This window comes from Numenius arquata, chromosome 14 (assembly GCF_964106895.1).
Source record: "Numenius arquata chromosome 14, bNumArq3.hap1.1, whole genome shotgun sequence".
Lineage (NCBI taxonomy): Eukaryota > Metazoa > Chordata > Aves > Charadriiformes > Scolopacidae > Numenius > Numenius arquata.
This window is the reverse complement of record NC_133589.1, coordinates 4,660,265-4,668,951: the sequence shown is the minus strand read 5'-3', so window position 1 is coordinate 4,668,951 and position 8,687 is coordinate 4,660,265.

Here is an 8,687-nt window from a genome sequence, read left to right as displayed (position 1 = left end):
CCGAGACCTTGAATCCCGTATCCCATCTGGCTGTAAAGTAATTTTTTTCCCCGATTCAGACACTAGCCTCTTCTAAAAGTGCAGTTTTTTCCAAATATTACAAGAGTAATTAGTCCCGCGTCGCTCAAACCAGGAGAGGGGGGCAGGAGGGCAGCGGGGTGCTGGCACCGGGGGGGTCCCGAGGTGCTGGCCCCGGGGACGTCTCGGGATGGTGACCCCGGGGAGGGTTCCTGAGGGGGGGGGGGGGGTCCCGGGGTGCTGGCCCCGGGGAGGGTTCCTTGCGGGGGGGTGTCCCGGGGGCGGCAGGGGCCGCCCGCGGCCGCGAGGGGGAGGCAGCGCGCGCTGCCGGCCCCGGGGATGCGCCTCCGCCACCGGCGGGACCCGGCGGGGTTCGGACTCTCGCCGCACACCCCCAAACCTGCCGTGCCCCCTCCCGCCCCCCCCCCCCCCAACCTTCTCACCCCGAGAACCCTCCGGCCCCCTCCCTCGGGGGGTGTCTGGCCGGGATTGGGGCCGGGGGGGGTTTGTCGCCGCCGCCTGAACGGAGCTGCGGGTGTAGCGGGGGGTGTGGGTGCTATTTCACCACCACCACCATCCCCCCCCCCCCATCCAATGGGACATGGAGAAGGGGAATGGCTCCCTCCCCAAATATTTTCCTTGTCAGCCCCCGGCAGGCAGGCTCAGGCCGGGGGACAGCGGGTCCCTCAACTCGGTGGCGATGCTCTGCCCGGAGATGGGACCGGGGAGGGGGGGTGTCAGCTGTGCTGTGGGTGAGCGATGACTTCAGGGACACCCACCGGCCCACCCGTGTGGCCTGGGGAACGGCTCGGGGCGGGGGGGGCCCGACGTGCCGTGGGGCCGGGACCGAGCCAGAGGGCTCTCCGTTGCAATTACCAGCTTAATAGCTACATCGAGACCCATTAAAAATGCATCAGCGCCTCCGAGGAAAGAACTCCAGGAGAAGCGGAAAATTCATCACTTTGAGTTCCCTTATTAGGAGAAATGGTGTTTTTTTTCCCCCGCTGTTTGTCTCAAATACAGGCAAAAAGAGGTTATTTCTGCCCGGTGAACTTCCCCGGGGGTCCATCGCGAGGTGTGAACAGGCAGTGCCCAAATCCGGGTGAGGAGGACACAGCCCTCGCTGCAGAGAAGGGAAAACTCATCACATCCAACATGGGGAGCGGACATCAGGACCGTCGGGGCTGCAGCAGCTGAATTTATATGCCTTTTGCTGAGCAGCGTGCGTCGGGAGCAGTCTTTCTAGGAGGGCAGACCCCCAAATGCACTCTCCCAGTACAGGGTGGGCGCTCCTACTGGTTATACTGGCCCTTTGCTGGGCTGGTGGGTCTCTCCAGGAGCTGCTGAGCTGGAGTTCGCACCGTTCCCAAGAGCTGTTTGTGGAGGAGGGCTGGCTAATAGCATTAGCAGGGGGTGTGATGATGCAGCCAGTTTTCTGGGGCTGCGGGTTATTTATTTCGCTTAATTTTTCTTCTTTTTCTGAAGGTGGCTGAGGCTGTATCTAGGGCGGGTGGTGGTTTTTTTTTTTTTTTTTTGGTTCAGGTGGCCTGTGGGCACCTTCTAGATCGATAGCGTAAATGAGAGAGTTCACGCAGGTCGTTAGTTTGTGCGAGATGTGTTCAATCCTCCCCTAATAGCTGTCTCGCCCAGAAACTTCCAACGCTCCCGCTCTTGTAGCACCTAAGTGCTAATGAGCTGAAGCTGCAGAATACCAATGAGGCCTCGGGAATATGGATCAGCCGTTCCAGGCCCAGCCAGGCCGGCTGGAGGCTTTAAAATCGTTTCAGCTGGCACGTGGAGGAGCTGGTGCAGCCCGTCACAGAGGGAAAGGGGTTAAGTGAGGTGCCCCTGGGTGGAGAAGGTCTTTGCTTCACCCGTGGTGAGCTGCTGTAGATGTCTTCCAGCCCTTTCCTCCAAGGAGAAGGGTAGGTGGCTTGTTTTGGGATGAGGAGAGCTCAAGCTCTGGTTTAACCAGGTGTATCCCAGTGCTTTGGTGCCCTCCCTTTTTCCCCTGATAACTGGTCATCCCTGGATATGAGTTTCTAAGCTTTGTTCTGTTTTTATCACTGGCTTGGACAAAGCGTCTCCAAGCCCTTTCTGTCCATCCTAGCAGCCTGGTTTTGGAAATCCAGGCCCGGTGTCTGTGCGTTTATGGAGTGAGCCATATGGGACTGGTCCATATGGAAAAGCTTTGCTGCTGTGTTCTTCTGGGGCTTGCACCGGGGCCAACGGCAGCTCCCCCGTTGATGGGATGTTGGAAAACTGGGGTGGCTTTTCTTGCTGCCTTCAGCAGGAGCCCCCAGTGCAGGGCTGGCCAGTGAACGCAGACCTCCTGGCTTGCCTCTTGGCTCAAAATTTTCTGCTGCTTTTTCGGAGGTGGAAACACTGCTGGGGAAACGTGGGGGTGGGAGAAGGAAGCCTCAGCAGTGCAAAGCCTGAAAATACCGAAGGTTGAATTGAACGCTTCGTGGGGGGCTGAGGAGGTCACCTCCTACGCCGGGAGCCCCGGTCCTCTGGCAGGTTTGCCTGGAGGCTTTCCAGCCCCCCGTGAGCGGTGGCTCTGGCCCTTCACATGCTGCGTTAACCTTTCTCGAAATACCAAGTAGTGCTGGAACAGGCTGTTTATTTCCAGACGCCGGGAGCGGCGGCGAGTGCTGCAGGCACGTGGGCAGAGGGCTGTGGAGAAGCCTGGTGAGCCAGGGTGGCTTTTGCACTTGATTTACATCTCGGAGCGGAGATGGGAACCTTGATGAACCAAAGCAGTTACCTTGATATCAGCTGTGTTTTCCTTGGTGTCATTCCCTGCTCAGGGCCGCTTATGTCTCTTCTGGAGTGATATGCTCTCTTCTTCTTAGGGAAGCTGAGATCTCATAAATAAAATCCAAGGTTTCAGATAAAAGCTCCAACTTAGGTCTGAAGCTGCCCCAAATGCTGTGAAGCACACACTGCGTGCGTGGCTTCTCCGAGCGTCACCATTCCGGCTCAGTGAGGCAATTAATTCAGTGTTTCCTAGGTCGTCTCGACCCTCTGCAAAGGCCCTGCAGAATGTCACCACCTGCAACAGGTCCTGTTCAGTGTCAGCAATGAGAAGCTGCTGAATGAGCTTGGGGATACCCCAGGATGTGACCCTCTGATGGAAGCCGTGCCCGGTGAGCCCTTGCTGGTGGCAGGAGGTGTTTAGCTGGTGTGCAGCTGCCCCCAGCCCTGGGCACGGGAGCCCCAGCGATGCTCTTTGCCTCCCCCCTTCGCAGGGCTCGTAATCGCTGTGTAAATACACAGCAGCTGCCGTGCGAGCCCGGCGATGCCTCACCTGGATCGATACAGGCTGGCGCTGTGCAGCTCTGGGGACAGGGAGCGACCTGGCAAAGCTGGGCTGGAGCGATGGGCAACGTTGTTGGGTGTGATTTTGGGAGCCTGGGGTAAGCCAGGAGGATGCAGAGGTGCTGGTGGCTCCTAGGGCTCTGCCAGCATGAGGTGTCGGGGTGGCAGCAGCGCTTCTCAGGGAGCGGTACCTCCAGGTTGTCTTCCCGCCCCATTGATTGTTTTTTTGTTTTCTGTTTTGGGGGGGGGGGTTTAAGTGCTTTTGGGTTTTTTTGGACTCTTACTCTGTGGCTATCTTGTGCCAGGGTCTGTCGCTTTGCTCCATGTCTCACCCAGGGGCCCTTCCCTTTTACAATGGACTGTTGCTGCACCTTTCTCCTCAAAACCTCATTTCCTAGTCCCTAATGTGTTGGGAGACCCACAGCCCCAGGCACAGCCACGTCTACTCACACGTCCTTGGATGTGACCTCGGTTCCTGCAGCCCTTCTGGATCTGGGGACCCAGCCTGGCTCCCGTGGCCATCACCACTAACAAAGGGTTGGCTCCTATTGTTTGGGAAGATGGTTTATGGGGTGTTGGAGGGGGGCACGCAGCCTCTTCCAGGACAAGGGGGTTTTTGGGGAGCAGATGTTGCCCACAGGGTTTAGCTGCTCCTTTGGGGCTGATGAGACACACCAAGAGCTGGTGCTTCCAGCACCAACTCTGAACGAACTGGTGGCATGGGCTGTTCCTGGCTTGGCGGCTGATGGAGAGGCGGTGGGAACCAGAGCAGCTCTTGGACCCTCCCCAGCCAGGCACCCCCATCCTGCTGGAGATGGGGCAGGAGGTCTGGTGCCCTTGGTCACCCCTCCTGGCTGGTGATATGGCTGCAGCACCATATCGAACTGGTGTTTTTCCCAGAGAGCAGTGTCTGTGACCTGGGGTGATGCCTCCCCTTGGGGAGGGGGCTGTGCCAGCACCATGGGGCCATGGTAGGGGTCTCCCCTCCTGAGCTGAGCCCCATCAGCAGCAGGATGTGTCTTTTCTTCTTGTCCCGCCTCGCCCTGAGTTCCTTTAATTACAGCTTTGGGAAGGATCTTCCCCTTTATTCCCCCAAATCTTCTCCTTAATTAAAATCCTCGATCTGGGCCAACGGGAAGCAGCTGTTGCCTCTTCACTGTGTGCTCGGGTGCGTGGCAAGCTGCTAACCTGATTGCTTGCCACGCAGGGGCAGGACAGGGGACAGAATGGGGACAAGAAGGGGCTCGATCAGAGGTGGGGGGCACTGGCATCATCTCTGCCCCACTTGGCTTCTCCAGGCAGCCCGAGGTGATGCTGGGTGCATCTGGCTGCTGTGACCACCCTTCCCTTGCCCACGGGAGGGCTGAAATCATCTGAGGTGTGAGTGGGAACTGAGCACCTGGTCCCCCCCTCGTTCTTTGCACCGTGGAGTCCCTCCCCGTGCGGCTGCAAACAGCTGGAGCACCAGCACCCTGTGGAAAGGGCACTGGGATCAAACCCCATCATTTTGGGGCCTCAAGAAGGGCTGAAAGATGCAGGTGGATGAAAGTGATTGGGAAAGCTGGGGCTGGGGTTGTCCCTAAAGCTCAGTTTGCCCCTGGGACCCATGATGCGTCCAGCCAGGGTCAGCTATTTCTCATTCCTCCTTTCATTCATGCCTTCGCGCGTTCAGAGGAAGCACATCGGGAACTGGCTGCAGCGCTGCAGGATCCGAATCCAGCACTGGCACCTCGCAGGGCTCCTGGGACACCCCTGCCACCCCCGTGTCCCCAGCTCAGGGCTGTTCCCTGGCACGGGCTCTGCAGCTTCGTTACGTTTTCTTCCAGAAATAGCCCAAAGAGGTGACCTTCTCCCTCCCTCCCTGCCTGGGGCTGCTGTTTCTGCAGCCATCTATCATCAAAGCAACAGGGGAAGTGTCAGGAACAATTAGTGAACGGGTGGTGTTAACTTTATCAGAGAGGGTATGTCTCTTCTTAATGAAGCTCATGGAAGAGGGGGAAAAAAAAAAATAAAATAGTGCTGACAACAGATGTATTATTTCACCTCTGATTTACTGGCACATGCATTTTTCATTCATGGAAGCGGCTGATATGCAGATTTATTCGGAGCAGAGCAGATACAGCCCTCTACGGATCAATTATTGCAGCACGCTTCGGAGAAAGGGACCTGGCTGAGCACGTGGCTGTGTAAGGCTCTTCCCAAAGCCAGCCCCAAATTTTGTCCCCGAGATGAGCTAAAAGGCCAGTCATCTCTCTTTCCCAAATCTGTGCTCTTCAGCCCCAACTCTGTTCCCGTTTTGGGCCAGGAGAGATTTACACTGATCTCTGTGACTCGTGTCTCCCGTGTACTTCATATGGAGTGGCCTGGGTTGACTTTTGGTCCTTCAGCTCCCCTTTGCTAGGGGAGTCAGCACTCGGTGCAGCCCAGGGTGGCTTCATCTCCACCCTGGTTTGGAGGAACACATCCAGCCACAGACAGGGGAGAGGCTGGATTAATATTATGGCATATTGAGGTGGCTTGTTCAGGAGACCCTTCTTCCCTCTGTCAGATGGGCTCTGGCTACTTGGTCACCATCGTCACCCCGTGAACCTCAACGCCAAAGCCGGGTGCCTCTTACTGGTGATCCGAGTTTGGCTTCTAGATGTGTCTGAAGCTCTTCTCCCTCCATGTGCAGCGTGTTGTGGTTTTTCTCCGTGTTTTGGAGGAGTCAGCTCCCCCACGATGGTGGTGGAGAACACCCTCAAGAAGCCAAAGACAGTTTCATCTCTTTGCACTGACAAAACTGAATCCAAGAAAAATATTGGAGGTCTTTTCCCCCTCATTAGGAATGGAAGACGGGAGCCTTCTCTCTTCTGGGTACTATACAACCAGCATGAATTATTTAGGAGAAAGCATCTCTACAATAAATAATTTTTTTTTTTATATGAGGAGATTAAATCTGATTTTTTTTAATATAATAACAAAAGCAATTTCTCTCACATAAGTCCTCATATTTCACACAGTAAGGAGATACCAGGCACCCATTTCTGTATTGATTAGCAAATAGGTTCTTGTATAGATTTAGTTCACCCAACCTTGTTTAATTTTGGATTCATTGATTCAATGCAAAGATCTAGATGAAAAGCAAGTGGGCTGTTTCCAGTGCTGGTGATGCTATTTTTAAATAAATCTAGTGCATGCTAAAATAAATATGCAAAGCATTTTGTAAGTCCGTATACGGGTGGGGAAGAGCAGACCAGATGTACTAAAATATTTAACAAACTTTTTCTTGATTTCTCGAAATGCATGTTTTATTTAGTAAACACTAGTGAAATTTAATCTGATCCAATATTTGCTCTGAGGGGCTGTCCCACACCCATTGTCTGATGTGAGCGGGTACGTGGGACCTTGAGGGAACAGTCTGCTTGGTGACATTGGTGCCACATTTAAATGCAAAGCTCATTAACCGTCTGGGATTTTTTGTTTGTTTCTTTCTTTTTTTTGTTTTCACGTTCGTTACAAGAGCAAGAGACGAAGTACCCATCTAGAATTCCCTTTCATCTCCAGGCGTGTTGCTCAGATGACAAAGTTTCTCCTTTGGAATTTTATTTGATTTCAAAAGATGAGAAGGAATTAAAAGCATCTCCGGGAGGCTGGGTTCACCTTACTCTATCTGGGATCCTCCAGAAGGCGGATGCATGAACTGGCAAAGGCTCCTGGCCCCAAGGGAAGGGATGGAGTTCATCCTGGGGCCGGAGCCGTGTCCCAGCTTTTCCTTCACCTAGGGGTGACTCTCCCACAGATCTCAGCCCCCTTCCCCAGGGAACGGTGTCCCACTCTGGGCATACGTGCCTGTCTCCTTGAAACCCTCGGCTTTCAATCCAATCAAATTTAATTGAATTGTGGTTTTGATCACATCTGACGGCGGCAGAGATCTTGCTGATAATCAGATTCCCATGGGTGACATGGAGACAGGGCTGGGGGAGGAGGGGGGCGAGATGGGGGCTTGCGTTCCTGAGCTGATGCTGCTTGGTCCCTACAAGACACCAGAGAAGCTACACCGGAGCTGAGCTCCATCCATTCTGGGGTCAGATCACGTTTTGGGGCTAGGTGGATTTATTGCATGTCTCAATGGGGACTTAACAAGACATGTTGTGTTGATTCTGGTTAAAAAAAAAAAAAAAAAAAGGCCAATTTTCTTGGCAAAGCCCTGAGGTGGCTCCATCTCATCCATCTTGCTGCAGCAGGGGCTGTTGAGGAGCGCCTCCAGCATCCTCCATCTCTGCTGCACCAGCACACGTGGTACCCAGCTTGGCCTCATCCCGACCTGGTTGGTGTCTGTGTGGGGACGTGGGCTCAGCTCTCTGTCTGTCCTGTCTGCTGTTGCTCACACCAGCCCATGTGCGGTTGGGGATGGCAGCAATTAATTACAGGAACTCTTGTGTGATTTACGTGAATTCGACGGGAAGAGCAGCCCCTGGGATGGAGGGGAATGATCCTCATAGAGCCGTGCTGCCCCCTGATCCAGATGACTTTCTGTCAGCAAGGGTTTAATTAGGCGTTTATTGTGTGTGTGTAATTTTGGAGGTAGCCAAGCAGGCGGGGAAGGGTGAGCCAGCAGCCTGTCCTCCATCCCCGGTCCTCAGCAGTGGCTTGGACACAGCAGTGAAGGTATCGGAGATCCTTAGTGGGGCTGTGGTCCCTTGCCTGAGACGCTGTGCATTTATCCCCCAATTTGAGGGGAAAGCAATCATCATAGAATCATAGAATGGTTTGGGTTGGAAGCGACCTTAAAGATCATTGAGTTCCAACCCCCCTGCCATGGCAGGGACACCTCCCACCAGACCAGGTTGCTCAAAGCCTCATTTATTGTGGAGCTGCTGACCAGTGGAGAAAACACAAGGTGTAAAAATGTTAGCAAACATCTAAAAATGACCCTGAGTAGATCCTAAAGTCAGGAAGAAGAAACCATCAACATGAGCACCATATTCTTCCCGTTGAGGGCTCCAGATGCTGACCACCTATATAACAGGGGACATGAGTGTTGGGGGGCGGGGACATGTCCCCTCCTGGTAGGTGGCAGCTGTAGAGGTGGGAGGGAAGGGCTGTTCCTGTGCTGGGGTGGGGGATGCACCCCTGCAGCCTGGTGAGGAGGATGGGATGGAAGAGGTTTTCCTGTATTTAGGAGCCTGTGGAGAAGAGGTGGTACCAGAAAGTGTCATGAGCTGAGGGTGCAAAGGCTGGGCAGGGTTCCAGATGGTATCAGTGGTCTCTGCAACAGCTTCCCTTCCATCTGGTGATACTTAATCCTACAAAAAATAGGGTAATTTTTCTTGCTTTTGATGAAACCAACACTCAGATCTTGTTTC